Source organism: Herpailurus yagouaroundi, unplaced genomic scaffold, assembly GCF_014898765.1.
Source record: "Herpailurus yagouaroundi ecotype Mexico unplaced genomic scaffold, PumYag 160, whole genome shotgun sequence".
Lineage (NCBI taxonomy): Eukaryota > Metazoa > Chordata > Mammalia > Carnivora > Felidae > Herpailurus > Herpailurus yagouaroundi.
The window spans coordinates 20089543-20117360 of NW_024412401.1; the positions used below are offsets into that span (position 1 = coordinate 20089543).

At 38.9% G+C, this 27818-nt stretch overlaps 1 protein-coding gene and 1 long non-coding RNA gene across 6 annotated transcripts in view; one reads left to right on the forward strand and one right to left on the reverse strand.

Annotated features, from left to right (window-relative positions):
* LOC121034616 (uncharacterized) overlaps positions 1 to 27818 on the forward strand; it is a 138289-nt gene that overhangs the window by 26004 nt on the left and 84467 nt on the right. The window contains exon 1 of one of the 2 annotated variants that reach the window (XR_005792531.1): positions 22134 to 22178. The exons of the other annotated variant lie outside the window; for it this stretch is intronic. This is a non-coding gene — a long non-coding RNA (uncharacterized LOC121034616). Of the gene's footprint in view, positions 1 to 22133; positions 22179 to 27818 lie in introns of those variants that run through there. 2 annotated transcript variants of the gene reach the window in all.
* The window catches only part of SPATA31F1 (SPATA31 subfamily F member 1), a 122057-nt gene that overhangs the window by 9804 nt on the left and 84435 nt on the right, over positions 1 to 27818 (reverse strand). The gene's annotated exons all lie outside the window — the stretch shown is intronic.

Genomic DNA, 27818 nt, shown 5'->3' on the forward strand with positions numbered 1-27818 from the left:
AGTACAATATTCAGTGGACAGAATAAGGTATATAGTAAATATGTCTTTGCTCACACTTGTCTCTCATTCTCCAGTTTTCCTTCTCAAGCCAGTTATTCCTATCAGATTTCTGTGTATCTTTCCAAACTAGTCCAACATAGCCAAAAACAAATGAATTATGTTTTTCTTCACAAATGGAAGTGTAGTATGAACAGTTTCCCCTTTTATTTGATTTATTTTTTTCAATATATGAAATTTATTGTCAAATTGGTTTCCATACAACACCCAGTGCTCATCCCAAAAGGTGCCCTTTTATTTCATTTAATAATATACATAATCTTATAATACCATTATGTTAATGACTGTAATGTCTTCCTTGATATGACTATAACACAACTCATCTTCAATTCTGTATTAATGGATATATAGTTATTCACAGTCTTTTGTTCTGAATAATAATGTTGACACAAACCTCATATATATTTATAAATCTATGTACACATGTAGGAAAAATTCCTGTGAGTGAATTGATATGTTAACAATATTAAGTCTTCTGATCCATGGATATGGTACATCTTTCCATTTATTTAGGGTAGCTTTAATTTCTCTCAAAAGTGTTTTATACTATTTTGTACAAGTCTTGCACATATTTTGTGCATTTATCCCTATTTCACATTTTATGATGCTATTATAAGTGATATTGCTTTTTAATTTTAATTTCTAATTTTTATTGTTAGTATGTAGAAATAGAGTTTGTTTGGATATCTTTGTTATATCCTGAAATCTTGTTAAATTCACATATTAGTTGTAATAGTTTTTTTCAGTAAATTCTTTAGTATTTTCCAGAATGATGATAATGTTGTCTGACAAATTTATATCTTCTTTTCCAATTTGAATGCCATTTATTTCTCTTTTTTACCTTATTGCACTGATTAGAAAATTTACTATATTGGGGCGCCTGGGTGGCGCAGTTGGTTAAGCGTCCGACTTCAGCCAGGTCACGATCTCGCGGTCCGTGAGTTCGAGCCCCGCGTCAGGCTCTGGGCTGATGGCTCGGAGCCTGGAGCCTGTTTCCGATTCTGTGTCTCCCTCTCTCTCTGCCCCTCCCCCGTTCATGCTCTGACTCTCTCTGTCCCAAAAATAAATAAACGTTGAAAAAAAAAATTAAAAAAAAATTTACTATAATGTTGAATAGAAGTGGTGAGAGTAGACATTTTTGCCTGAACTTTGAACTGAACTTAGGGGGGAGGCATTATTTTTCCATTCTGCTCCTCAGACTTGATAATTTCAAATGTACTATCTTTATGTCTGCTGATTTTTTCTTCTGCCTGCCCAAATCTGCCATTAAATTCCTCTAGTGAACCTTTCCATTTACTTACTGTATTTTTCAGGTTCAGATTTTCTTTTTTTTTTTTTTTTTAATAATTTCTATCTTGGGGCACCTAGGTGGCTTAGTCAGTTAAGCATCCAACTTCGGGTAAGGTCATGATCTCATGGTTCATGAGTTTGAGCCCCGTGTCAGGCTCTGTGCTGACAGCTTAGAGTCTGGAGCCTGTTTTGAATTCCTTGTCTCCATCTCTCTCTCTCTCCCTCCCATGCTCATGTTCTGTCTCTCTCAAAAGTAAATAATCATTAAAAAATTTTTAAAAAGTGATTTCTGTCTCTTTGTTGATATTCTCATTTGCTCATTTCTGATTTCATGTAGTTCTTCATCTGTGTTTTCCTTTAGTTCTTTGAGCATATATAAGATAGTTGTTTTACCAGACCACTTTCTTACACTATACACAAAAATAAATTCAAAATGGATGAAAGACCTAAATGTGAGACAAGAAACCATCAAAATCTAGAGGAGAACACAGGGAGCAACCTCTTTGACCTTGGCTTGAGCAACTTCTTACCTCGCTGAAGGCAAGGGAAACAAAAGCAAACATGAACTATTGGGACTTCATCAAGACAAAAGTTTCTGCACAACAAAGGAAACAATCAACAAAACTAAAAGGCAGCCTGTGGAATAGGAGTAGGTATTTGCAAACAACATATCTGATAAAGGGTTAGTATCCAAAATCTATAAAGAACCTATCAAACTCAACACCCCAAAATCAAACAGACCAGTTAAGAAATGGGCAGGCGTACCTGTGTGGCTCAGTTGGTTAAGTGTCCAACTTTGGCTCAGGTCATGCATGATCTCACAGCTCGTGAGTTCAAGACCTGCATTGGGTTCTGTGCTGACAGCTCAGAGCCTGGAGCCTGCTTTGAATTCTGTGTCTCCATCTCTCTCTTTGCCCCTCCCCTGCTCCTGCTCGCTCTCTCGCTCTCTCAAAAATAAATAAGCATTAAATTTTTTTAAAAAAAGAAATTGGCAAAAAACATGAATAGACACTTTTTTCCAAAGAAGACATCCAGATGGCTAACAGACATATTAAAAGATGCTCAACGAGAGAAAGAGAGCGCGTGCACACACACACATACACAAAGCAGGGGGGAGGGGAAGAGAGAGGGAGAGACAGAATCCCAAGTAGGCTCTGTACCTTCAGTGCAGAGCCTGATGCAGGGCTCAAACTCGCAAACCTTGAGATCAGGACCTGAACTGAGATCAAGAGTCTAATGCTTAACTGACTGAGCCACCCAAGCATCCCCTTAATATTTCTAAGTTGAAATATTTTAGCCTTTGGGGCCATACAGTCTCCCAAAACTACTCAATTATGCTGATGTGGCCAGAAAACAGCCCAACACTAGATAAACAAATGGGGTTGGTTGTTCCAATAAAACTTTGTTTACAAACACAGGTAGCCAGCCCATAGGCCATGGTTTGCCAACCCCATTAAATGTTGTGTGCTTCAGTAGTTTGTTTCTCCTCACTGCTGAGTAGGATGCCATGGTAGGAATGTGCCAGTTTATTTATCGTTTGCCAGCTGATGATCACCAGGGATGCTTCTAGTTTCTAACTATCGTGAATAAAGCCTCTAAGAACACTCTTGTACAAAAAAAAAGATGCTCAACATCACTCATCATCAGAGAAATATAAATTAAAAACACATTGAGATACCACCTCATACTTGTCAGAATGGCTAAAGTTAACAACACAAGAAACAACAGGTGTTGGCAAGGATGTGGAGAAAGGGGAACCCTCTTGTATGGCTGGTGGGAATGCAAACTGGCACAGACACTCTGGAGAACAGTATTGAGGTTCCTCAAAAAAACAAAAATAGAACTACCCTATGATCCAGCAATTGTACTATTAGGTATTTACCCAACAGATACAAAAATATATATTTGAAGGGGTCCATGCACCCCAATGTTTACAGCAGCATTATCAATGATAGCCAAAGTATGGAAAGAGCCCAAATGTCTGTTGACTGATGACTGGATAAAGAATATGTGGTATTGGGGCGCCTGGGTAGCTCAGTCGGTTAAGTGTCCAACTTCAGCTCAGGTTGTGATCTTGTGGTCCGTGAGTTCAAGCCCCGTGTCAGGCTCTGTGCTGACAGCTCAGAGCCTGGAGCCTGTTTCAGATTCTGTGTCTTCCTTTCTCTGACCCTCCCCCATTCATGCTCTGTCTCTCTCGGTCTCAAAAATAAATAAAGGTTAAAAAAAATAAAAATAAATAAAATAAAAAGGATATGTGGTATATATATATATACAATGGAATGTTACTCAGCCATCAAAAAGAATGAAATCTTGCCATTTGCAATGACATGGGTGGAGCTAGAATGTACTGTGCTAAGCAAAATAAGTCAATCAGAGAAAGACAAATACTATATGATTTCAATCATATGTAGAATTTAAGAAACAAAACAAATGAACATATGGGAAGGGGGAGGGGAGAAGAGAAGGAAACAAACCATAAGAGACTCTTAACAATAGAGAACAAATTGAGGTTTGATAGAGGGAGGGAGGTGGGAGATGGGTATTAAGGAGGATATTTGTTGTGATGAGCACAGGGTGTTGTATGTAAGTGATGAATCACTGAATTCTCCTGAAACCAATATTTCATTGTATGCTAATGAAAATTTAAAGATAGATTTTTTTTTAACATTTATTTTGAGAGCATATGCATGTGTGCACAAGCAGAAAAGGAGCAGAGAGAGAGGTGGGAGAGAGAGAGAATCCCAAGCAGGCTCCAGGCTGTCAGTGCAGAGCCCAGTGCAGGGCTTGATCCCATGAACTGTGAGATCATGACCTGAGCCAAAACCAAGAGTCAGATGCTTAACAACCCAGGCAACCCAAAGATAGTTGTTTTAAAATCTTTGTCTAGTTATTCATGCTCTGTCTCTCTCTGTCCCAAATAAATAAATAAACGTTGAAAAAAAAATTTAAAAAAAATAAAAAGGGGCGCCTGGGTGGCGCAGTCGGTTAAGCGTCCGACTTCAGCCAGGTCACGATCTCGCGGACCGTGAGTTCGAGCCCCGCGTCAGGCTCTGGGCTGATGGCTCAGAGCCTGGAGCCTGTTTCCGATTCTGTGTCTCCCTCTCTCTCTGCCCCTCCCCCGTTCATGCTCTGTCTCTCTCTGTCCCAAATAAATAAATAAACGTTGAAAAAAAAATTAAAAAAAAAATATTTGTCTAGTTAGTCTAATGCCTGTGCTTATTTAGGGACACTTCCTACCATGTTGTTTTCTTTCTTTAAATGGGCCATACTCTCCTGTTTCTTTGTATTCCTTGTAGTTTTCTTTTTTCCTTTCTTTCTTTCTTTATTTTTCTTTCTTTCTTTCTTTCTTCCTTTCTTTTTTTTTTTTTTTTTTGAAAATTGGGCATTTGTGAAAACAGCTACCTCTCTTAGTCTTTGCAGACTTGCTTTATCCTGGAGTAGTCCTTTTCTAATTAGCTGGACATGCTCTGAGCCTAGGGATAAGCTCAAGGTAAAAATGTAAGGTTTTTACAGGTCTTTTCTGAAGCCTGTCTTGACTGGGCCTGATCATGGCTTTTTCATTTCCCTTGTACACATGGCTGCTTCTAAATGTCTCAGTCTTTCAAAGAATCTCACTCCAGCTTATCTTTGGGGACTTTTATGGTCTATTTTATGTCTGTACTCATAATCTTTTGTCCATGGGGTCTGTAGTCCCCTTGCAGCGTTCATGAGTAGCATCTACTTCTTCTCTCTGCATGAACTCCAAATTAGGGGAGGTAGATCAGCCCTTCAGACAGCTCCCAGATAGGTTCAAATGTTCACATAAAGTCTGCTCTGCTTCCTTTGGTTTGAGGAAGGGAATTGATGGTTGGGTTGCCACTCCCTCTAGATCAAAACCTTACCCCACTGGGGAAGGGGTGTGGCAAAGGCAAGTAAAAACATAAAATTTCTACAGTTTTGAATGTGATTTTTTTTTTAATTAAAAAAAATTTTTTTTTCAACGTTTATTTATTTTTGGGAGAGAGAGAGACAGAGCATGAACGGGGGAGGGGCAGAGAGAGAGGGAGACACAGAATCGGAAACAGGCTCCAGGCTCTGAGCCATCAGCCCAGAGCCCGACGCGGGGCTCGAACTCACGGACCGCGAGATCGTGACCTGGCTAAAGTCGGACGTTTAACCGACTGCGCCACCCAGGCGCCCCGAATGTGATTTTTTTTAAAATGTTTATTTATTTTTGAGACAGAGAGAGACTAAGCATGAATGGGGGAGGGGCAGAGAGAGAGGGAGACACAGAATATGAAGCAGGCTCCAGGCTCTGAGCTGTCAGCACAGAGCCCGACGCAGGACTCAAACTCACAGACTGTGAGATCATGACCTGAGCCGAAGTTGGAGGCTCAACTGACTGAACCAGCCAGGTGCCCTGAATGTGATTTTTTTAATTGTACATTTTCTTGGTTGCTACAGACCTTTGACTATTTTCCAGAGCTCCTATAAAGTTATTACAGTTGTCAGTTTCTGTTTGTTTTTTGATGTTTCCATGGGAGAATGAGGATTTGGAATTTCCTAGTCTCCACATTTTTCTATAAATATTGTTGAGCTTTGTTTTATAATTCAGTTAAGTTACTTGGAAACAGTTTGATCCTTTCAGGTATTCCTTATAAACCTTATTAGGCAGATCCTACCAACATTCAGTCCAGGATTAATTTTTACTTACTACCGAGGCAAGGCCTTTGTTTATACTCTATCCAATGTCCCATTTATTTTGAAGTTTTCTACTTTATCTGTTGGAATACATACTCTATCTACCTCTGTGTGATCTCTGACTATTATGCCTTTCTGTCTTTTCATGTTTTTAAAAAAATCTTATCTCAGGTACTTTTCTTATATACATGTACTGACTAGTCCTCTGCTGAACACTTGAAGGAGACCCTCTTCAGATCTCAGGAGTTCTCTGTCCATCCCTTTCTTCTTAGATACTATGCCTTGGCCATCTCTGACTCCAGCTCCATCTTCTCAACTCATAGACTGTCTAGTTCTACCTGAGCTCCTTCTTACTATACCACAAACTGAGAACTTTGTCCAAGCCATAAGCTTACACCATTGCAGGGCTCACCTCATTGTTTTCCCATCTCTCAGTGATCACTAGTATTTGTTGCTTGGTGTCTAATGTCTTAAGAGCTATTGTATATTTTGTTTAGTTCTGTTTTTGCTGTAGATAGTAGGGTAAATGTGGCCCTGTTACTCTATCTTGACTATAAGTGAGAGTCTCAGCAGAGTTGTAAAGTTTTCTTTCTATGGTTCCTGCTCTATTTTAATTAGGATTCATTCCTGTTTTTATTTTATTTTTGCTATTGTAAATAAGTGCTGTTCAATTCTGTTTACTAACTTCATAAAAAGGATTAAAATTTTTAGTTTATTTTCTTTGGTTTCCATCATCAGAACACAATAATTTTTATATCTTTCATTCTAATTTTTATTTCTCTTTTTTCCTTGTCTAATTTTATTGGCTAGCACAGAATTGACCTGCTCCTGACTTTAGTGAAAATGTAGATATTGATGATTATTGCAGTGAGATTTTTAAAAATTGTTAAAGAAGATGTGGTGTGTATATGTGTGTGTGTGTATGCACAATGGAATATTACTCAGCCATAAAAAGAATGAAATCTTGTCATTTGTAACGACATGCATGGAGCTAGACAATATTATGCTAAATGAAATAAGCAAGTCAGAGAAAGACAAATACCATAGGATTTCACTCATTTGTGGGATTTAAGAAAAAACAAACAAGCAAAGGGGAAAAAACAAAGGAGAGAGGCAAACCAAGAAATAGACTCTTAACTATAGAGATCAAACTGATGGTTACCAGAGGGGAAGTGGGTAGAGGGATGGTTAAATATGTGATGGGGCTTAAGGAATGCACTTGTTGTGATGAACACCAGGTGTTGTATATAAGTGTTGAATCACTAAACTGTACTCCTGAAACAAAATACTACACTGTATTTTAACTAACTGGAATTTAAACAAAAACTAAAATTAAAAAAAATTGTATGTGTGTCTGTTGGGTATGTAAGTGAGTGTGTAATCATGTTAAGGGTTCTATTTTATATACAATTCCTATGAAGAGTAGTTGTTGAATCCACTTCAGATAATAATGGAGTAACTGAACTTCATTATCCCTCTGGTTGTAAAGAAATACAAAATTAGACAAAATACATGCACAAATTGTTTGGACAGTAGGCACAGTGGACTTTGGCCTTTTAGACAGAAGAAACACATGAGGAAAGCTGCACAATTGCCCCAGCTTTGCCTGGGGGCACCTTGTGGACTATAGTGCCGGAACGAGGCCCAAACAGAGCACCATTATATTGCTGTGCTCTGGAAGTAGAGACAAGTCCTTCTGGCTTTTGAGTTTTTCTGCACCTGAGCACTGGAAATGTGGATAGTGTGTCCTGTAAGTCTCTGGCTGAATGATAATCTGCACATGTATAGAATGAGATTCTGTAAGATCTAGTTAAGGACAGCTGCTAGAGAGGTGTGAGCTGAACTGAATTTCTGGAGGCCCCACAGTTCTATTAGACATAGGAGTCCAGTGGGGAAGTCACTGGACATCATGGACACTCAATTGGCCCTCCAGAAAGGCCATACTGTAGGATAGGACCACTCTAGACCTAGATAAGGGCCACTCTAGTCCCACAATAACAAAGGTTAGAAAAATCCTTGAAAAAAGAGTTATTGATGATAATATATTAACTGTGTGCAAAAACAAACCTCTGTATTCTCTAAATGTGAGGCAAAGGTACGAAAGTTATAAGATTAGCTTTGAACATCTTCATATGCCATAAAGTATAGAAATGCTCAAAGAATCATGAAGACATCAAAAGGGCACAGCAGCCACCTTAAAGTCCTGCCACTGACCAAGTATTGGACAATTTGAGCATCAGAATAAAGACTGATAATAATGAATTATAACATATTGAATGGAATGAAATAAGAATTAGTTTATACTGATATAAATAAATATGAGAGAAAGGAAAGTTCCTTATAGAAGAATGCCAACTTACAAATATAGAAGGAATGATGATGTTAGAAAGTCTATAATTGCTCCAGCTAGTGTGTGAAAGTTTGAGGAAGGAAGGAGTATTTTCATAGATTCATTGTGTCTTTCCACAAGTTAAGGAACCACCTTAGCCAAATCAAACATCGTCAATATTGGGACAAATCAAATCACATGCCTCCTGCTTTAATGCATTGAGAAGAACACAGTATCACTTCTGTTGTATAATGGTCAAAAAGCAAAACTTTAATCTAATCATGAAGAAACATTGGACAAATGGAGGGATATCCTACAAAATAACTGGCCTGTACTCTTCCAACAGTAAGAGACAAGACAACTAAATGCAATGCATGAGGAAAAAATGAGCTATAAAGGACATTAGGGGAGTTATTATCAGTTTTGCTCTTTAGAAATCACTTTAGTTGCTTTTTGGTGGAAAGACTTTAGGGGAGCAAGAATAGACAAGAGACCATTAGGATGCTGTAACTAGCTCAAACTAGACATGGTTGGAGTTTAGATGGGATTTTTAGCAGTAGATTTGGTAAGAAGTTGTGAAATGTAGGATGTATTTTGGAAACTCTTCTATTGGTGGATTGAATGTTGTGTGTTAAGGTAAAAGAATGAATTAAGGAATATCTCTAGGTTATTATTGGCCTGAGGAATTGGGTGGGTGGTGCTATTTAATGATAAAATAAAGGCTTGGGGTATATGGATTTTGGGGGATGGAGGTCTCACCTAGAAATATAAACTTAAAAGTCAGTAGCTAGACATAATTGGAACTGTGTGGCCAGATAAAATCTTGGAGAAGGTACAACTAGAGAAGAAAAGAAAATTAAGCAGGCCAAACAATTTAAGGTCAGGTAGAGGAGGAAGAGCCAGAAAAGGAAATCAGAAGGAATGGATGGTGAGTTTGAAGTAAAAAAGAGGGTGTAGGCTTCCAGAAGCTTTAGGAAGAAAGTATTTCAAAGTAAGGGGAATAGTCAGCTGTGTCAAATGCTATTGAAAGGCCTAGTAAGAATAAAACAGAAAATGATCATTGATTTTGGTAAGATATGACTCATTTGTGATTCTGACAAGGTCCATTCTTGTAGAGCCATGGGGAAAAACCTGGTTAGAGGAGGTTCAGCAAACAAGTGAAAAAGTAGGGCAAATTAGTACAAATTTTAAAGAAATTTTGCTGTAAAGGAAAAACAAAAGAATTGCAAAAGAATTGTTTGGTAACTAGAAAGGGTATAGGATAAAGGGGTGTGTGTGTGTGTGTGTGTGTGTGTGTGTGTGTGTGTGTGTGTGTAGGGGGGAAAGGAGGGAAGGAGGGACAGTGGGAGAGAAGGAGGGAGGAAGGGAGAAATTTGATAGTACTACTACATATTTGTGTGTTGAGAATTATCTAGATAGGAAGAAATTGATGGAAAGATGGAGGGACTACTTGATGCAGTTTAGTGTAGAGAATAAGGAATATTATGTGAATACAGAAGGAGGAATTTTGGTAGAATTTGTAATGAGAAAATGAGAAAATTTCTTTTCCAAATATACTTATTTTCTATATGAAATTATAGTTCTTCACCTGAGTGTTAGGGGGGGAAAGTGGTATAGATATAAAGAAAGTGAGAATGGGAAATGGCTGACTTGGAAGAATTTTGGTAATAAATGTAATATGAATCCAGTCAGCATTGTTAAATGGTTTTCTCCTCCAAGATTCAGCAGCTGTGTGAACTAGAGATTATTTAGTTTGGCCAGAATATGATTTTTACCAGGCAAGAATTATGGACAGAAAAGAGAAGCAAGGGGCTTTAAAAAAGACCATATTAGTGCTAGGCCATGGACCCTAGGATGACTAAGAAAAGTGATAAGGATGTAGCGTAGTGAAAAAGTTAAATCATTGAACTGGAATTCATAATAGCTAAAGAAATTGAAACAACACAGGGGTCCATCAATTGAACAGATAAATAAAATATGCCATATCCATAAGATGAAATATTATTTAGCAAATAAAGTACTGATATATGCTTCAACATGGGTGAAGTGTGGAAACATTATGCTAAGTGAAGGAGCCAGTCGCCAAAGACCACAATTGTATTATTACAATACATTTGACAATATATTATTCAATTTATATGAAGTGTCCAGAAAAGGCAAATATAGATAGATATTATGTTAGTTTCCTAGGCCCATGGACAGTGAGGGGAAACAGGAGGTGAGGATGGGAAATGCTAATGGTTATAGGGCTTCTTATTAGAGTAATGAAAAAATTCTGAAATTGATTATGGTGATGGTTGCACAACTCTGCAAATATACTAAAACCCACTAAATTGTAAACTTTAAATGGGTATGATATATGAATTATATCTCAACAAAGTTATGATTTTTAAAAATGTGAAATAAATATTTTAGACTTGTATACAAAAACTGAAAGAACTCGTCATCAGGAACCACACCCTGTAAGAAATGTTAAAAGAAATCAGGCATAAGGAAAATGAATACCAGATGGAAATAAGAATTATAAAAAGAAATGAGGAGAACTACAAATGGAAAAATACAGGTAAACATATATTTTCCTGTTATTTATATCTCATTAAAGATAAGTGACTGAACAGAAATAACAATAGTATGCTGTTCATTTAAAAATATATGTAAGGGGCGCCTGGGTGGCGCAGTCGGTTAAGCGTCCGACTTCAGCCAGGTCACGATCTCACGGTCCATGAGTTCGAGCCCCGCGTCAGGCTCTGGGCTGATGGCTCAGAGCCTGGAGCCTGTTTCCGATTCTGTGTCTCCCTCTCTCTCTGCCCCTCCCCCATTCATGCTCTGTCTCTCTCTGTCCCAAAAATAAATAAACGTTGAAAAAAATATATATATGTAAAACATAGGGGATGAATCCCTGGATTCTACTCCTGAAATCATTATTGTACTACATGCTAACTAACTTGGATGTAAATTAAAAAATTAAAATTAAAATTAAAGTTAAAAAAATAAAATGAAAATATATGTATAAGAGGGGAGGGGGCCAAGATGGTGGAACAGCATGGAAGTTTTTTGTGTGTCTCACATTCATGAAATACAGCCAGACCAACACTAAACGATCCTGCACACCTAGAAAACTGACCTGAGGATTAACACAACAATCTGCACAACCTGAACCACAGAGTTCAGCAGGTACAAGGTGCAGAGAGGTGAACTTGGGGAGAGAGAAGCTGCGGAGGGCAGGGATGTGCTTTTGCGTGCAGAACTTGGGGAGAGAGGACAGAGACGGTGGGGAGAATATGGTGAAAGCAACCCTCCCTGAAAGCAGCTGGAGAGAAAGTGGAAAGTTGGAAATAGCCACAGGGACTAAACTAAAAAGGGAGAAAGGAGAAAGGAGAGGGTTTAAATTCCATTAAGACTATGAACAGAGGGAGCTCAGAGTCTGCAACTCCACAGCTCGATACCTGGAGGTGCTCTGGTGGGAAGGGTGAATCCCCAAGAGCAGAGTGGGGTCAGAGAGGTTCTCAGGCCACATGGGGAGAAGCCATTCCACTGCTGGAAGGACATTTGGTAGATGTTGTGAGACAACCTGGGACCAGCAGACCCCAGAGAACAGCTGCATTTGCTGGTGCTGGAACAAGGTCGCTAAGGGTGAAGCCTGGTGCCAGATGTGTGTTGTGATTTTCCATAATCCCCGAAAAGCTGCTGCTACACTATCTCACAAACTTTTTCTGGGGCGGGCTGGCACCTGGCCGCAATCTCTGGGCTTCAGCAGCAGCACAGTCCTGCAAACTTTCCTGGGTGTGGCCAGCATTCGGCCATTGCTTGGTGAGCCCCTCCGCAGAGGGGCTGAACAGGACAAAGCCATAGTCCCTCAGAAGTAAGGGGCCAGGGAAACAGCCTTATCTGAGACAAAACTCAGGAGAGAGGTACTACCTGGGGTTTGGTCACGGGTAGTATAAAAGAGGGGAGTGGACAAAAGCTGAAGACAAAGCACAGGGGTGCGATTGCTGATCAGGGCGAACAGAGTTCTGATACTAGAGACTGGGTAGCTGGGTGCTGCCATTTTCACCACTCCCGTGCATGTGCATACGCACCTACAAGCACCACAACAATCCATCCCAGTAAGCTAGCAGCACCATCTAGTGGAGAATGGAGCTGCTACACTAAGCCCCGCCCAACGGGCCCAACCTTGCTCTTCAAGAACAGAAGTCTGACTGTCTGCTTAGTTTATGGACTATAAGGTGCTTCATAGTCTGACTTCTAGGGGAAAACGAAGTAATTTCAGTGTATTTCAGTCTGTTAGGTCCATCTATTCAATTTACTTTCTTTTCTTTTCTTTTTTCTTCTTTTTTCTCTTTGTTGTTTCTTTTCTTTCTCTTGAATGCAGAAAGAGAAAAATTCATTGTTATTTTCAATTTTTATTAAAAATATTTTTCTTTAATTTTTTTCTATTTTTTACTTTTGTGTAAATTTTTTCAAATACTAGTTTACTTCCATCATTTCATTTTAGTCTAATTCATTGTATTCATTTTTTCAACTTTTCAAATGATTTCCTTTTTTTTCTTATTTCCCCTTTTTTCTCTAATCTATCAAGCCACTTTCTTTTTTTTTCAATATATGAAATTTATTGTCAAATTGGTTTCCATACAACACCCAGTGCTCATCCCAAAAGGTGCCCTCCTCAATACCCATCACCCACCCTCCTCTTCCTCACAACCCCCATCAACCCTCAGTTTGTTCTCAGTTGTTTTTTTTTTTTTTTAATTTTTTTTTCAACCTTTATTTATTTTTGGGACAGAGAGAGACAGAGCATGAACGGGGGAGGGTCAGAGAGAGAGGGAGACACAGAATCGGAAACAGGCTCCAGGCTCTGAGCCATCAGCCCAGAGCCTGACGTGGGGCTCGAACTCACAGACCGCGAGATCGTGACCTGGCTGAAGTCGGACGCTTAACCGACTGCGCCACCCAGGCGCCCCTGTTCTCAGTTTTTAAGAGTGTCTTATGCTTTGGCTCTCTTCCACTCTAACCTCTTTTTTTTTCCTTCCCCTCCCCCATGGGTTTCTGTTAAGTTTCTCAGGATCCACATAAGAGTGAAACCATATGGTATCTGTCTTTCTCTGTATGGCTTATTTCACTTAGCATCACACTCTCTAGTTCCATCCACGTTGCTACAAAGGGTCATATTTCATTCCTTCTCATTGCCACGTAGTACTCCACTGTGTATATAAACCGCAATTTCTTTATCCATTCATCAATTGATGGACATTTAGGCTCTTTCCATAATTTGGCTATTGTTGAGAGTGCTGCTATAAACATTGGGGTACAAGTGCCCCTATGCATCAGCACTCCTGTGTCCCTTGGATAAATTCCTAGCAGTGCTATTGCTGGGTCATAGGGTAGGTCTATTTTTAATTTTCTGAGGAACCTCCACACTGCTTTCCAGAGCGGCTGCACCAATTTGCATTCCCACCAACAGTGCAAGAGGGTTCCCGTTTCTCCACATCCTCTCCAGCATCTATAGTCTCCTGATTTGTTCATTTTGGCCACTCTGACTGGCGTGAGGTGATATCTGAGTGTGGTTTTGATTTGTATTTCCCTAATGAGGAGCGACGTTGAGCATCTTTTCATGTGCCTGTTGGCCATCCGGATGTCTTCTTGAGAGAAGTGTCTATTCATGTTTCCTGCCCATTTCTTCACTGGGTTATTTGTTTTTCGGGTGTGGAGTTTGGTGAGCTCTTTATAGATTTTGGATACTAGCCCTTTGTCCGATATGTCATTTGCAAATATCTTTTCCCATTCCGTTGGTTGCCTTTTAGTTTTGTTGGTTGTTTCCTTTGCTGTGCAGGAGCATTTTAATTTCATAAGGTTCCAGTAGTTCATTTTTGCTTTTAATTCCCTTGCCTTTGGGGATGTGTCAAGTAAGAGATTGCTACAACTGAGGTCAGAGAGGTCTTTTCCTGCTTTCTCCTCTAAGGTTTTGATGGTTTCCTGTCTCACATTCAGATCCTTTATCCATTTTGAGTTTATTTTTGTGAATGGTGTGAGAAAGTGGTCTAGTTTCAACCTTCTGCATGTTGCTGTCCAGTTCTCCCAGCACCATTTGTTAAAGAGATTGTCTTTTTTCCATTGGATGTTCTTTCCTGCTTTGTCAAAGATTAGTTGGCCATACGTTTGTGGGTCTAGTTCTGGGGTTTCTATTCTATTCCATTGGTCTATGTGTCTGTTTTTGTGCCAATACCATGCTGTCTTAATGATTACAGCTTTGTAGTAGAGGCTAAAGTCTGGGATTGTGATGCCTCCTGCTTTGGTCTTCTTCAAAATTACTTTGGCTATTCGGGGCTTTTTGTGGTTCCATATGAATTTTAGGATTGCTTGTTCTAGTTTCGAGAAGAATGCTAGTGCAATTTTGATTGGGATTGCATTGAATGTGTAGATAGCTTTGGGTAGTATTGACATTTTGACAATATTTATTCTTCCAATCCATGAGTACGGAATGTTTTTCCATTTCTTTATATCTTCTTCAATTTCCTTCGTAAGCTTTATATAGTTTTCAGCATACAGATCTTTTACATCTTTGGTTAGATTTATTCCTAGGTATTTTATGCTTCTTGGTGCAATTGTGAATGGGATCAGTTTCTTTATTTGTCTTTCTGTTGCTTCATTATTAGTGTATAAGAATGCAACTGATTTCTGTACATTGATTTTGTATCCTGCAACTTTGCTGAATTCATGTGTCAGTTCTAGCAGACTTTTGGTGGGGTCTATCGGATTTTCCATGTGTAATATCATGTCATCTGCAAAAAGTGAAAGCTTGACTTCATCTTTGCCAATTTTGATGCCTTTGATTTCCTTTTGTTGTCTGATTGCTGATGCTAAAACTTCCAACACTGTGTTAACAGCGGTGAGAGTGGACATCCCTGTCGTGTTCCTGACCTCAGGGAAAAAGCTCTCAGTTTTTCCCCATTCAGGATGATGTTAGCTGTGGGCTTTTCATAAATGGCTTTTTGCTCTTAAGTATGTTCCTTCTATCCCGACTTTCTCGAGGGTTTTTATTAAGAAATGCTGATGAATTTTGTCAGATGCCTTTTCTGCATCGATTGACAGGATCATATGGTTCTTATCTTTTCTTTTATTAATGTGATGTATCACGTTGATTGAGTTGCGAATGTTGAACCAGCCCTGCATCCCAGGAATGAATCCCACTTGATCATGGTGAATAATTCTTTTTATATGCTGTTTAATTTGATTTGCTAGTATCTTATTGAGAGTTTTTGCATCCATATTCATCAGGGATATTGGCCTGTAGTTCTCTTTTTTTGCTGGGTCTCTGTCTGGTTTAGGAATCAAAGTAATACTGGCTTCATAGAATGAGTGTGGAAGTTTTCCTTCCCTTTCTATTTCTTGGAACAGCTTCAGAAGGATAGGTATTATCTCTGCTTTAAACGTCTGGTAGAACTCCCCTGGGAAGCCATCTGGTCCTGGACTCTTATTTGTTGGGAGATTTTTGATAACCGATTCAATTTCTTCTCTGGTTATGGGTCTGTTCAAACTTTCTATTTCCTCCTGATTGAGTTTTGGAAGCGTGTGGGTGTTTAGGAATTTGTCCACTACATCCAGGTTGTCCAGTTTGTTGGCATATAATTTTTCAAAGTATTCAATGATAATTGCTTGTATCTCTGAGGGATTGGTTGTAATAATTCCATTTTCATTCACGATTTTATCTACTTGGGTCATCTCCCTGTTCTTTTTGAGAAGCCTGGCTAGAGGTTTGTCAATTTTGTTTATTTTTTCAAAAAACCAACTCTTGGTTTCGTTGATCTGCTCTACAGTTTTTTTAGATTCTATATTGTTTATTTCTGCTCTGATCTTTATTATTTCTCTTCTTCTGCTGGGTTTAGGCTGCCTTTGCTGTTCTGCTTCTAGTTCCTTTAGGTGTGCTGTCACATTTTGTATTTGGGATTTTTCTTGTTTCTTGAGATAGGCCTGGATTGCAATGTATTTTCCTCTCAGGACTGCCTTCACTGCATCCCAAAGCGTTTGGATTGTTGTATTTTCATTTTCGTTTGTTTCCATATATTTTTTAATTTCTTCTCTAATTGCGTGGTTGACCCACTCATTCTTTAGTAGGGTGTTCTTTAACCTCCATGCTTTTGGAGGTTTTCCAGACTTTTTCCTTTGGTTGATTTCAAGCTTCATAGCATTGTGGTCTGAAAGTATGCATGGTATGGTCTCAATTCTTGTATATTTATGAAGGGCTGTTTTGTGACCCAGTATGTGATCTATCTTGGAGAATGTTCCATGTGCACTCGAGAAGAAAGTATATTCTGTTGCTTTGGGATGCAGAGTTCTAAATATATCTATCAAGTCCATCTGATCCAATGGATCATTCAGGGCCCTTGTTTCTTTACTGACTGTGTGTCTAGATGATCTATCCATTTCTGTAAGTGGAGTGTTAAAGTCCCCTGCAATTACCACATTCTTATCAATAAGGTTGCTTATGTTTGTGATTAATTGTTTTATATATTTGGGGGCTCCCGTATTCGGTGCATAGACATTTATAATTGTTAGCTCTTCCTGATGGATAGACCCTGTAATTATTATATAATGCCCTTCTTCATCTCTTGTTACAGCCTTTAATTTAAAGTCTAGTTTGTCTGATATAAGTATGGCTACTCCAGCTTTCTTTTGACTTCCAGTAGCATGATAAATAGTTCTCCATCCCCTACTCTCAATCTGAAGGTGTCATCAGGTCTAAAATGAGTCTCTTGTAGACAGCAAATAGATGGGTCTTGTTTTTTTATCCATTCTGATACCCTGTGTCTTTTGGTTGGCACATTTAGTCCATTTACATTCAGTGTTATTATAGAAAGATATGGGTTTAGAGTCATTGTGATGTCTGTATGTTTTATGCTTGTAGCGATGTCTCTGGTACTTTGTCTCTTGGGATCCCCTGTAGGATCTCTTGTAGGGCTGGTTTAGTGGTGACGAATTCCTTCAGTTTTTGTTTGTTTGGGAAGACCTTTATCTCTCCTTCTATTCTAAAGGACAGACTTGCTGGATAAAGGATTCTCAGCTGCATATTTTTCCTGTTCATCACATTGAAGATCTCCTGCCATTCCTTTCTGGCCTGCCAAGTTTCAGAAGAGAGATTGGTCATGAGTCTTATAGGTCTCCCTTTATATGTTAGAGCACGTTTATCCCTCGCTGCTTTCAGAATTTTCTCTTTATCCTTGTATTTTGCCAGTTTCACTATGATATGTCATGCAGAAGATCGATTCAAGTTATTGTCTGAAGGGAGTTCAGAGAACATATTTTGTAGAACTCGAATTCTTTTAAAGTTATTGAGATTTTCATTATGACAGAATATTTTCTATTTTGGTAAATCTTTCATGTGCACTTCAAGAAAACATGTATTCTGCTGTTAATGGGTGAAATGTTCCTATAAATGCCATTTATATTAATTGGTAGCATTGTTCAAGGCTATTATATTTTATTGACTTTCCTTTAGTTATTCTATCAGTTATTGAGAAATGGTTACTGAAATCTCTGAATATAACAGATTTATTTTTCCTTCAGTCCTTTTTTTACTTATCTTGTAGCTGTGTTATTAGGAGCATAAATGTTTAGGATTGTTATGTTCTCTTGATTAATTCATTTATCACTATGAAATGACTTTCATCTCTGGCCATCTCTTTGTTCTGAAATCTTTATCTAATATTAATATGGCCACTGCAGATTTATTTTTATTAGGATTAGCACAGTATATCTTTTTCTATCCTTTTAACATATTTGCATCTTTATATTTAAATTTTGTTTCTTATAGGCAGGTAACAATTCTGTCTTGCTTTGTCAATCACACAACCTCTGCTTTTTTATTGGGATTGTTATTATTTATATGGTTGGGTTTAAGTTTATCATCTTGCTATTCATGTTCTGTGTTCTTTGTTCCATTTTCCCTCATTTCTTCTGCCTTCTTTTGAATTCAGTGTTTTCTATGATTCCATTTTATCTAATTTATTTTCTATAAATATGTTTTTGTTATTTTGGTGGCTTTGTTAGGGTTTACAGTTTAACTCTAAACTTATTACCAACTACCTTCAAGTGATATTATACCACTTCATGTATGAGAAGTTTATAATAGTATATTTCTATTTCTCCATTCCATGCCTGTTGGTATTATTGTCATACATTTTACTTATACATATATATTTTTTAATTTTATTTTTTATCTTTTAAAATTAAATCCAAATTAGTTAGCATGTAGTGCAACATTGACTTCAGGAGTAAATTCCTTAGTGCCCCTTACCCATTTAGCCCATCCCCCCACCCACAGCCCCTCCAGTAAACCTCAGTTTGTTCTCCATATTTATGAGTCACTTCTCTTTTGTCCCCCTCCATGCTTTTACATTATTTTTGTTTCCATCCCTTATGTTCATCTGTTTTGTCTCATATGAGTGAAGTCATATGATTTTTGTCTTTCTCTGACTGACCAATTTCACTTAGCATAATGCCCTCCAGTTCTATCCACGTAGTTGCAAATGACATGATTTCATTCTTTTTTTTTTTTTTTTTTTAAACGTTTATTTTTGGGACAGAGAGAGACAGAGCATGAACGGGCGAGGGGCAGAGAGAGAGGGAGACACAGAATCAGAAACAGGCTCCAGGCTCTGAGCCATCAGCCCAGAGCCCGACGCGGGGCTCGAACTCACGGACCGCGAGATCGTGACCTGGCTGAAGTCGGACGCTTAACCGACTGCGCCACCCAGGCGCCCCGATTTCATTCTTTTTGATTGATGAGTAATACTTCATTGTGTGTGTGTGTATATGTATATACCACATCGTCTTTACCCATTCATCCATCGATGGACATTTGGGCTCTTTCCATACTTTGGCTATTGTTGATAGTGCTGCTATAAACATGAGGGTACATTTGTCCCTTCAAAACAGCACACCTGTATCCCATGGATGAATGCCTGGTGGTGCAATTTCTGGGTCGTAGGGTAGTTCTACTTTTAGTTTTTTGAGGAAACCCCATACTGTATTCCAGAGCAGCTGCACCAGCTTGCATCCCCCCCAAATTTTTTAATTGACATCTAAATTAGCATATAGTGCAACAATGATTTCAGGAGTAGATTCCTTAATGCCCCTTACCCATTTAGCCCATCTCCCCTCCCATACCTCCTCCAGTAACCCTTTGTTTGTTCTCAATATTTATGAGTCTCTTATGCTTTGTCCCCCTCCCTGTTTTTATATTGTTTCCCTTCCCTTATGTTCATCTGTTTTGTATTTAAAGTCATCATATGAGTGAAGTCATAGATATTTGTCTTTCTCTGACTGGCTAATTTCACTTAGCATAATACCCTCCAGTTCCATCCACATAGTTGCAAATGGCAAGATGTCATTCTTTTTGATTGCCTAGTAATACTCCATTGTGTGTGTGTGTGTGTGTGTGTGTGTGTGTGTGTACACATACATACATACCACATCTTCTTTATCCATTCATCCATCGATGGACATTTGGGCTCTTACCATACTTTGGCTATTGTTGATAGTGCTGCTATAAACATGGGGGTGCAGGGGTGCCTGGGTGGCTCAGTCGGTTGAGCGTCCGACTTCAGCTCAGGTCATGATCTCGCAGTTTGTGAGTTCGAACCCAGCGTCGGGCTCTGTGCTGACAGCTTGGAGCCTGGAGTCTGCTTCGGATTCTGTGTCTTCCCCTCTCTCTGCGCCTCCCATGCTCATGCTCTGTCTCTCTCTGTCTGCCAATAATAAATAAACGTTAAACATATTTAAAAAAATAAACATGAGGGTGCATGTGTCCCTTCGAAACAGCACACCTGAATCCTGTGGATAAATACTTAGTAGTGCAATTACTGGGTCATAGGGTAGTTCTATTTTTAATTTTTTGAGGAACCTCCATTCTGTTTTCCAGGGTGGCTGCACCAGTTTCCATTCCTACCAGCAGTGCAAAAGAGATCCTCTTTCTCCACATCCTCGCCAACATCTGTTGTTGCCTGACATTAATGTTGACCATTCGGACAGGTGTGAGATGGTATCTCATTGTGGTTTTGATTTGTATTTCTCTGATGATGGGTGAACTTGAGCATTTTTTATGTGTTTTTTGGCCATCTGTATGTCTTCTTTGGAGAAATGTCTATTCATGTCTTTTGCCCATTTCTTTACTGGATTTTAAAACTCGATTTTACAAGAATCAAATAGATGATGCTGGATCCTAGGTGTATTTTGGTCTGGGTGTTGAAAGTGGTTTGACAGATTAGAGAAAAAAGGGGGGGGGGAGAAAAAAAGGAAATCGTTTGAGAATTTGAAAAAAATGAATACAGTGAAGTAGACTGAAATGAGATGATGGGGGTAAAATAGAATTTGAAAAAATATACACAGAAGTAAAGAATATAGTAGAAAAAAACTAAAGAAAAATATTTTTAATAAAAATTAAAAATAAAATGAATTTTTTCATTTTCTGTATTTAAGAAACAAGAAAAGAAATGAAAAAGAAAAAAGAGACAAAAAGAGAGAATAAAAAAGAAAAGAAATCATTTGAAAATTTGAAAAAGTGAATACACTGCAGTAGACTAAAATAACATGATGGAAGTAAAATAGAATTTGAAAAAATTTACATAAAAGCAAATAATATAGTAATGAAAATTAAATAAGAATATCTTTAATAGAAATTGAAGGTAAAAATGAAGTTTTTCTTTTTCTGCATTCAAGAAAAAGAAAAGAAATGAAAAAGAAAAAAGAAAAAGAAAAAAGGATATTGTTTGAAAATTTGAAAAGGTGAATACACTGAAGTAGACTAAAATAAAATGATGGAAGTAAAGTAGAATTTGAAAAACTTTACACAAAGTAAAAAATATAGTAATAAAAATTAAACAAAAATATTTTTACTAAAAATTGAAAATAAAAATTAATTTTTCTGTATTCAAGAAAAAGAAAAGAATTGTAAAAGAGAAAAAGAAAAAAGAAAGAAAATTGAATCGATGAACCTGCTAACAGATTGAAGTAGGACTGAAATTGCTTCATTTCCCCCTAGAAGTCAATCTATGTAGCTCTTTATAGTCCATAAACTAAGCTGGTGGTGAGGTTTGTGTTTTTGAAGAGCGAAGTTGGCCCAGTTGGGTGGAGCTCAGTGTAACAGCACTGTTCTCCACTAGATGGCGCTGGTAGCCTACTGGGGTGGATTGTTGCAGAGCTTGTAGGTGCGTATGCGCATGCGTGGGAGCGTGAAACTGGCCCCACCCAGCTACCCCAGTCTGTTCTCCCAGATCAGCAGTCAGGCACCAGTCCTCTGTCTTCAGCTCTCATCCACTCCCTGCTTTTTCACTGTCTGTGACCAGGCCCCAGGCAGTAACTCTCTCCCAAGTTTTGTCTCAGATGTGACTGTTTTCCCTGGCCCCTTACTTCTGAAGGACTGCGGCTTTGACCCGTTCCACCCCTCTGTGGGAGGGTCTCACTGAGCAATGGCCGAATATCGGCTGTACCCAGGAACGCCCGCTGGACCCTGTTGTTGCTGGTGCCCCGAGACTCTGGCCAGGTGCCAGCCCGCCCAAGAAAATGTTTGCCAGACACTGTAGCAGCAGCGTTTCATGGATTATGGAAAATCACAACACACATCTGGCACCAGGCTTCACCCTTAATGACCTTGCCCCAGCACCAGTGAATGTGGCCACCTTCTGGGGTCTGCTGGGACCAGGTGGCTTCAACAGTCTCTACCAAATGTCCTTCCATCAGTGGAACTGCTTTTCCCCGTGTGGCCTGAGAACCTGCTGGACCCCACTCTGTTCCTGGGGATTCACCCTTCCCACCAGAGCACCGCCAGGTATTGAGCTGCAGAGTTGCAGCCTTTGTGTTCCCCTTGTTTGCAGTCTTAATGGAATTTAAACCCTCTCCTTTCTCCTTTATCCCTTTTTAGTTTAGTCCCTGCAGCTGTTTCCAATTTTCCACTTTCTCTCCAGCTGCTTTTGGGGAAGGGCGCTTTTCCCAGAATCTCCCCCCCCCCCGCCCCGCCCCCAGTCTCTGTCCTCACCACCCACAAAAGTGGTTCCCTATCTTTCGTGGCTTCTTGCTCCCCAAGTTCGGCTCTCCATAATGCGTACCTGCTGAATTCTGTGGTTCAGGTTGTGCAGATTGTTGTGTTAATCCTCCAATCAGTTTTCTAGGTGTGTAGGATGGTTTAGTGTTGGTCTGGCTGTATTTCATGGATATGAGACACACAAAAGACTTCCATGCTCTTCTGCCATCTTGGCTCCTCCCCCCATATAAAGAACTCTTAAACTCAATAATAAGAAAGCAAGCAACTCAATTTTTCCCACCCCAAAAAACCCAATTTTAAAAAAGAGGAAAGGACTTAAACACATCACCAGAGAATTGGTGAGGGACAGGAATGTTTGTGTCCCAAGGCCTTTACCTTATTGCAGTGCATACATTGAAAGTCCTGGAACTTATCAGAGTTTTTATTACTATTGCTGCATAACAAATTAATCTAAAACTTAGCCAGTTCCAACAGCACTATTTATTATCTCATGGTATCTATGGGTCAGGAATTGCTTAGCTGGATCCTCTGCCTCATGGTCTCTCATAAGGTCAAAATCGAGGTGTCAGCCAAGAGTCTGCAGTCTCATCCAAAGTTTCAACCATAGACCTGCTTCCAAGCTCACTCAGTGGTTGTTGGAAGAATTTAATTCATCAGGCTCTTTTAGACTTAAAGCTTTAGTTCCCGACTAGTTGTGTGCCACAGGTCACCTTCAGTACTTCAGCATGTGGGCCTCTCCAGTATGACAGCTTAATTCATAAAAGTGTGCATATTAAGAAGGCAATAGAGAGAGCTGGCTAGCAAGATGGAAGTAATAATCTTTTGTCACCTAATCATGGAAGGTGATACCCCACAATGCTGCTATAATCTATTGGTCAGAAGCAAGGTACTCAGGAGGGGATTATACAATGCCATGGATATCAGGAGGCAGGACTCAACAGGAGCCATCTGAGAGGCTACCTACCACACTAGCCTCAGGAAATTCAGTTTTCTAGGTCAGTTCATTTTTAATTCCTGAAATCCAAGTACATAGAGTATTTCCTTCTAAAAATTTTAACCATGGTATTTCCAATCAATTCCTTGGACTAATGATAAATAATTATATGTGAAAGTAGGTTTCCTTGCCTATTTCTACCCAGCACCCAGTCTGGTTTCATACTATCTGAGCCACAATGGGTCTCTTTACATCTATATGCCTACCTTTCTGTGTGCATTTACTTCCTTCTGGAATGATCGTTCTTTATCCATTGCAGAAACTCTTACTCATCTTTCAAGATTTAGCTTATGAACACCTTTTTAAAAAGGTCTTCCACTTATGCATGCTACACACACATACTCATGCTGCATTCTACAGCCTGAGTGAGGTTTTGTTTGTTTATTTTAACATTTATTATGAGGCTTATGTGTGCCTGACACATAATAGGTTGCACTCAACAAATGTTTGTAGTATCGGCAGATAAATGCTGATAAACAGGGTGTAATGAGTGCATTAAATAGGACTGAATCTTTGCTTCATGGGTCCGGAGCAGAGAACAGGGAGTGCCTCTCCATCTTGCTGTAAAGTTCTGCCTGCTAAGTGCAGTCATACCAGCCAGTCACTTACATGGGATGTTCCTTAACTGTTGCTCTGCTTCTGTGGGAATCAGAACTGTAGCTTTTCATGAAGATTCATCCAGGTTCCCCAGAGACTAAAGATTATGACATAATTTGTCCCCATGTATGTTAGAGCTTGGTGGGCTTTCATTAAATACTAAGCAGTAGCAGGATCTCCTAGATGCCTCATTCTCTTGAGGTCAGTCCAAGAAGACTCAGTTTCAGTCCTTGGAAACCCCAAAATAACTCAGTTGTTTTGGCCATATTTTCCTGGGATGACTGAAGCCAGTGCTGCAGTACTGGATAAACAAGGGTGAATGGAAATGGAAACTAAAAATAGCATGCCGAATCACTCTGGCTAAGAATAGGCTCCAAAAGCACTGTGATGAGGTGTTCTTCTTTTTTTTTTTTTTTAATTTACATTCAAGTTAGTTATCATATAGTGCAACAATGATTACAGGAGTAGATTCCTTAATGCCTCTTACCCTTTTAGCCCATCCCCCCTCCCACAATCCCTCCCATAACCCTCAGTTTGTTCTCCATATTTGTGAGTCTCTTCTGTTTTGTCCCCCTCCCTGTTTTTATATTATTTTTGTTTCCCTTACCTTATGTTCATCTGTTTTATATCTTAAAGTCCTCATATGAGTGAAGTCATGTGATATTTTCCTTTCTCTGACTAATTTCACTTAGCATAATACCCTGAAGTTCCATCCACATAGTTGAGAATGGCAAGATTTCATTCTTTTTGATTGCCAAGTAATACTCCATTGTATGTATGTATGTATGTATGTGTGTGTGTATATATATATATATATATATATATACACATCTCATTTGCAAATATCTTCTCCCATTCCATCAGTTGCCTTTTAGTTTTGCTGATTGTTTCCTTTGCAGTGCAGAAATTTTTATTTTGATGAGGTCCCAATAGTTCATTTTGGCTTTGGTTTCCCTGGCCTCCAGAGACGTGTTGAGTAAAAAGTTGGTGTGGCCGAGGTCAAAGAGGTTTTTGCCCGCTTTCTCCTCGAGGGTTTTGATGGATTCCTGTCTTACATTGAGGTCTTTCATCCATTTTGAGTTTATTTTTGGGTATAATGTAAGAAAGTGGTCCAAGTTCATTTTTCTGCGTGTCACTGTCCGGGTTTCCCAGCACCACTTGCTGAAGAGACTGTCTATTCCATTGGATACTCCTTCCTGCTTTGTCAAAGATTAGTTGGCCATACGTTTGTGGGTCCATTTGTGGGTTCTCTATTCTGTTCCATTGATCTGAGTGTCTGTTTTTGTGCCAGTACCATACTGTCTTGATGATTACAATTTTGTAATACAGCTTGAAGTCTGGGATTGTGATGCCTCCTGCTTTGGTTTTCTTTTTCCAGATTGCTTTGGCTATTCAGGGTCTTTTCTGGTTCCTTACAAATTTTAGGATTGTTTGTTCTAGCTCTGTGAAGAATGTTGGTGTTATTTTGATAGCGATTACATTGAATATGTAGATTGCTTTGGGTAGTATTGACATTTTAACAATATTTGTTCTTCCTACCAGGAGCATGGAATCTTTTTCCATTTTTTTGTGTGTCTTCTTTAATTTCTTTCATCAGCTTTCTATAGTTTTCAGTGTATAGATGTTTCATCTCTTTGGTTAGATTTATTCTTAGGTATTTTCTGGTTTTGGGTGCAATTGTAAATGGGATCCATTCCTTGATTTCTCTTTCTATTCTTCATTATTGGTGTATAGGAATGCAACTGATACCTTTTTTTTAATGTTTATTTTTGGAGAGAGAAAGAGACAGAGTGTGAGCTTTGAAGGTGGCAGAGAGAGAGGGAGACACAGAATCCAAAGCAGGCTTCAGGCTCTGAGCAGTCAACACAGAGTCTGACACGGGGCTTGAACTCATGAGCTGTGAGATCATGACCTGAGCCGAAGTCAGACGATTAACCAACTGAGTGACCCAGGTGCCCTGGACTGCAACCAATTTCAGTGCATTGATTTCATATCCAGCGACTTTGCTGAATTCATGGATCAGTCCTAGCAGTTTTTTGGCAGAATCTTTTGGGTTTTCCATATAGAGTATCATTTCATCTGTGAAGAGTGAACGTTTGACATCCTTCCAGCCTATTTGGATTCCTTTTATTTATTTGTGTTGTCTAATTGCTGAGGCTAAGACTTCCAATGCTATGTTGAATAACAGTGGTGAGAGTGGACATCCCTGTCTTGTTCTTGACCTTAGGGGGAGAGCTCTCAGTTTTTCCTCACTGAGGATGATATTAGCTGTGGGTCTTTCATATATGGCTTTTATGATCTTGAGGTATGCTCCTTCTTTCCCTACTTTCTTGAGGGTTTTTTTTTTTTATCAAGAAAGGATGCTGTATTTTGTCAGATTCTTTCTCTGCATCTATTGAGAGGGTCATGTTGTTCCTGTCTTTTCTTTTATTGATGTGATGAGTCACATTGATTGTGGATATTGAACCAGCCCTTCATCCCAGGTATAAATCCCACCTGGTCATGGTGAATAATTTTTTTAATGTATTGTTGGATCCGGTTGACTAATGTCTTGTTGAGGATTTTTGCATCCATACTTATCAGGGATATTGTTCATTCTCTTTTTTAGTGGGGTCTCTGTGGTTTTGGAATCAAGGTAATGCTGGCTTCATAGAAAGAGTTTGGAAGCTTTCCTTCCATTTCTTTTTTTTTTTTTTGGAACAGCTTCAAGAGAATAGGTGTTAGCTCTTCCTTAATGTTTGGTGGAATTGCCCTGGAAAGCCATCTGGCCCTGGACTCTGCTTTTTTGGCAGATTTTTGATTACTAATTCAATTTCTTTACTGGTTATGGGCCTGTTCAAAATTTCTACTTTCTTCCTATTTCAGTTTTGGTAGTGTATATGTTTCTAGAAATTTGTCCATTTCTTCCAGATTGCCCATTTTATTGGCATACAATTGCTCATAGTATTCTCTTATTATTGTTTTTATTTCTGCTGTGTTGGCTGTGATCTCTCCTCTTTCATTCGTGATTTTATTTATTTGGATCCTTGCCTTTTTCTTTTTGATCAAACTGGCTAGTGGTTTATCAATTTTGTTAACTCTTTCAAAGAACCAGCTTCTGGTTTCGTTGATCTGTTCTACTGTTTTTGTTGTTGTTGTCGTTGTTGTTTCGATAGCATTAATTTCTGCTCTAATCTTTATTATTTCCTGTCTTCTGCTGGTTTTGGGTTTTATTTGCTGTTATTTTTCCAGCTCCTTAAGGCATAAGGTTAGGTTGTGTATCTGAGATCTTTCTTCCTTCTTCAGGAAGGCCTGGATTGCTATATACTTTCCTCTTATGACCGCCTTTGCTGCGTCCCAGAGGTTTTGGGTTGTGGTGCTATCATTTTCATTGACTTCCATATACTTTTTAATTTCCTCTTTAACTTCTTGGTTAGCCCATTCATTCTTTAGTAGGATGTTCTTCAGTCTCCAAGTATTTGTTACCTTTCCAAATTTTTTCTTGTGGTTGATTTCGAGTTTTATAGCATTGTGGTCTGAAAATATGCACGGTATGATCTCGATCCTTTTGTACTCACTTAGGGCTGATTTGTGTCTGAGTATATGGTCTATTCTGGAGAACGTTCCATGTGCACTGGAGAAGAATGTATATTCTGCTGTTTTAGGATGAAATGTTCTGAGTATATCTGTTAAGTCCATCTGGTCCAGTGTGTCATTCAAAGCCATTGTTTCCTTGTTGATTTTTTGATTAGATGATCTGTCCATTGCGGTGAGTGGGGTGTTGAAGTCTCCTACTATTATGGTATTGCTATTGATGAGTTTCTTTATGTTTGTGATTAATTGATATATTTGGGTAC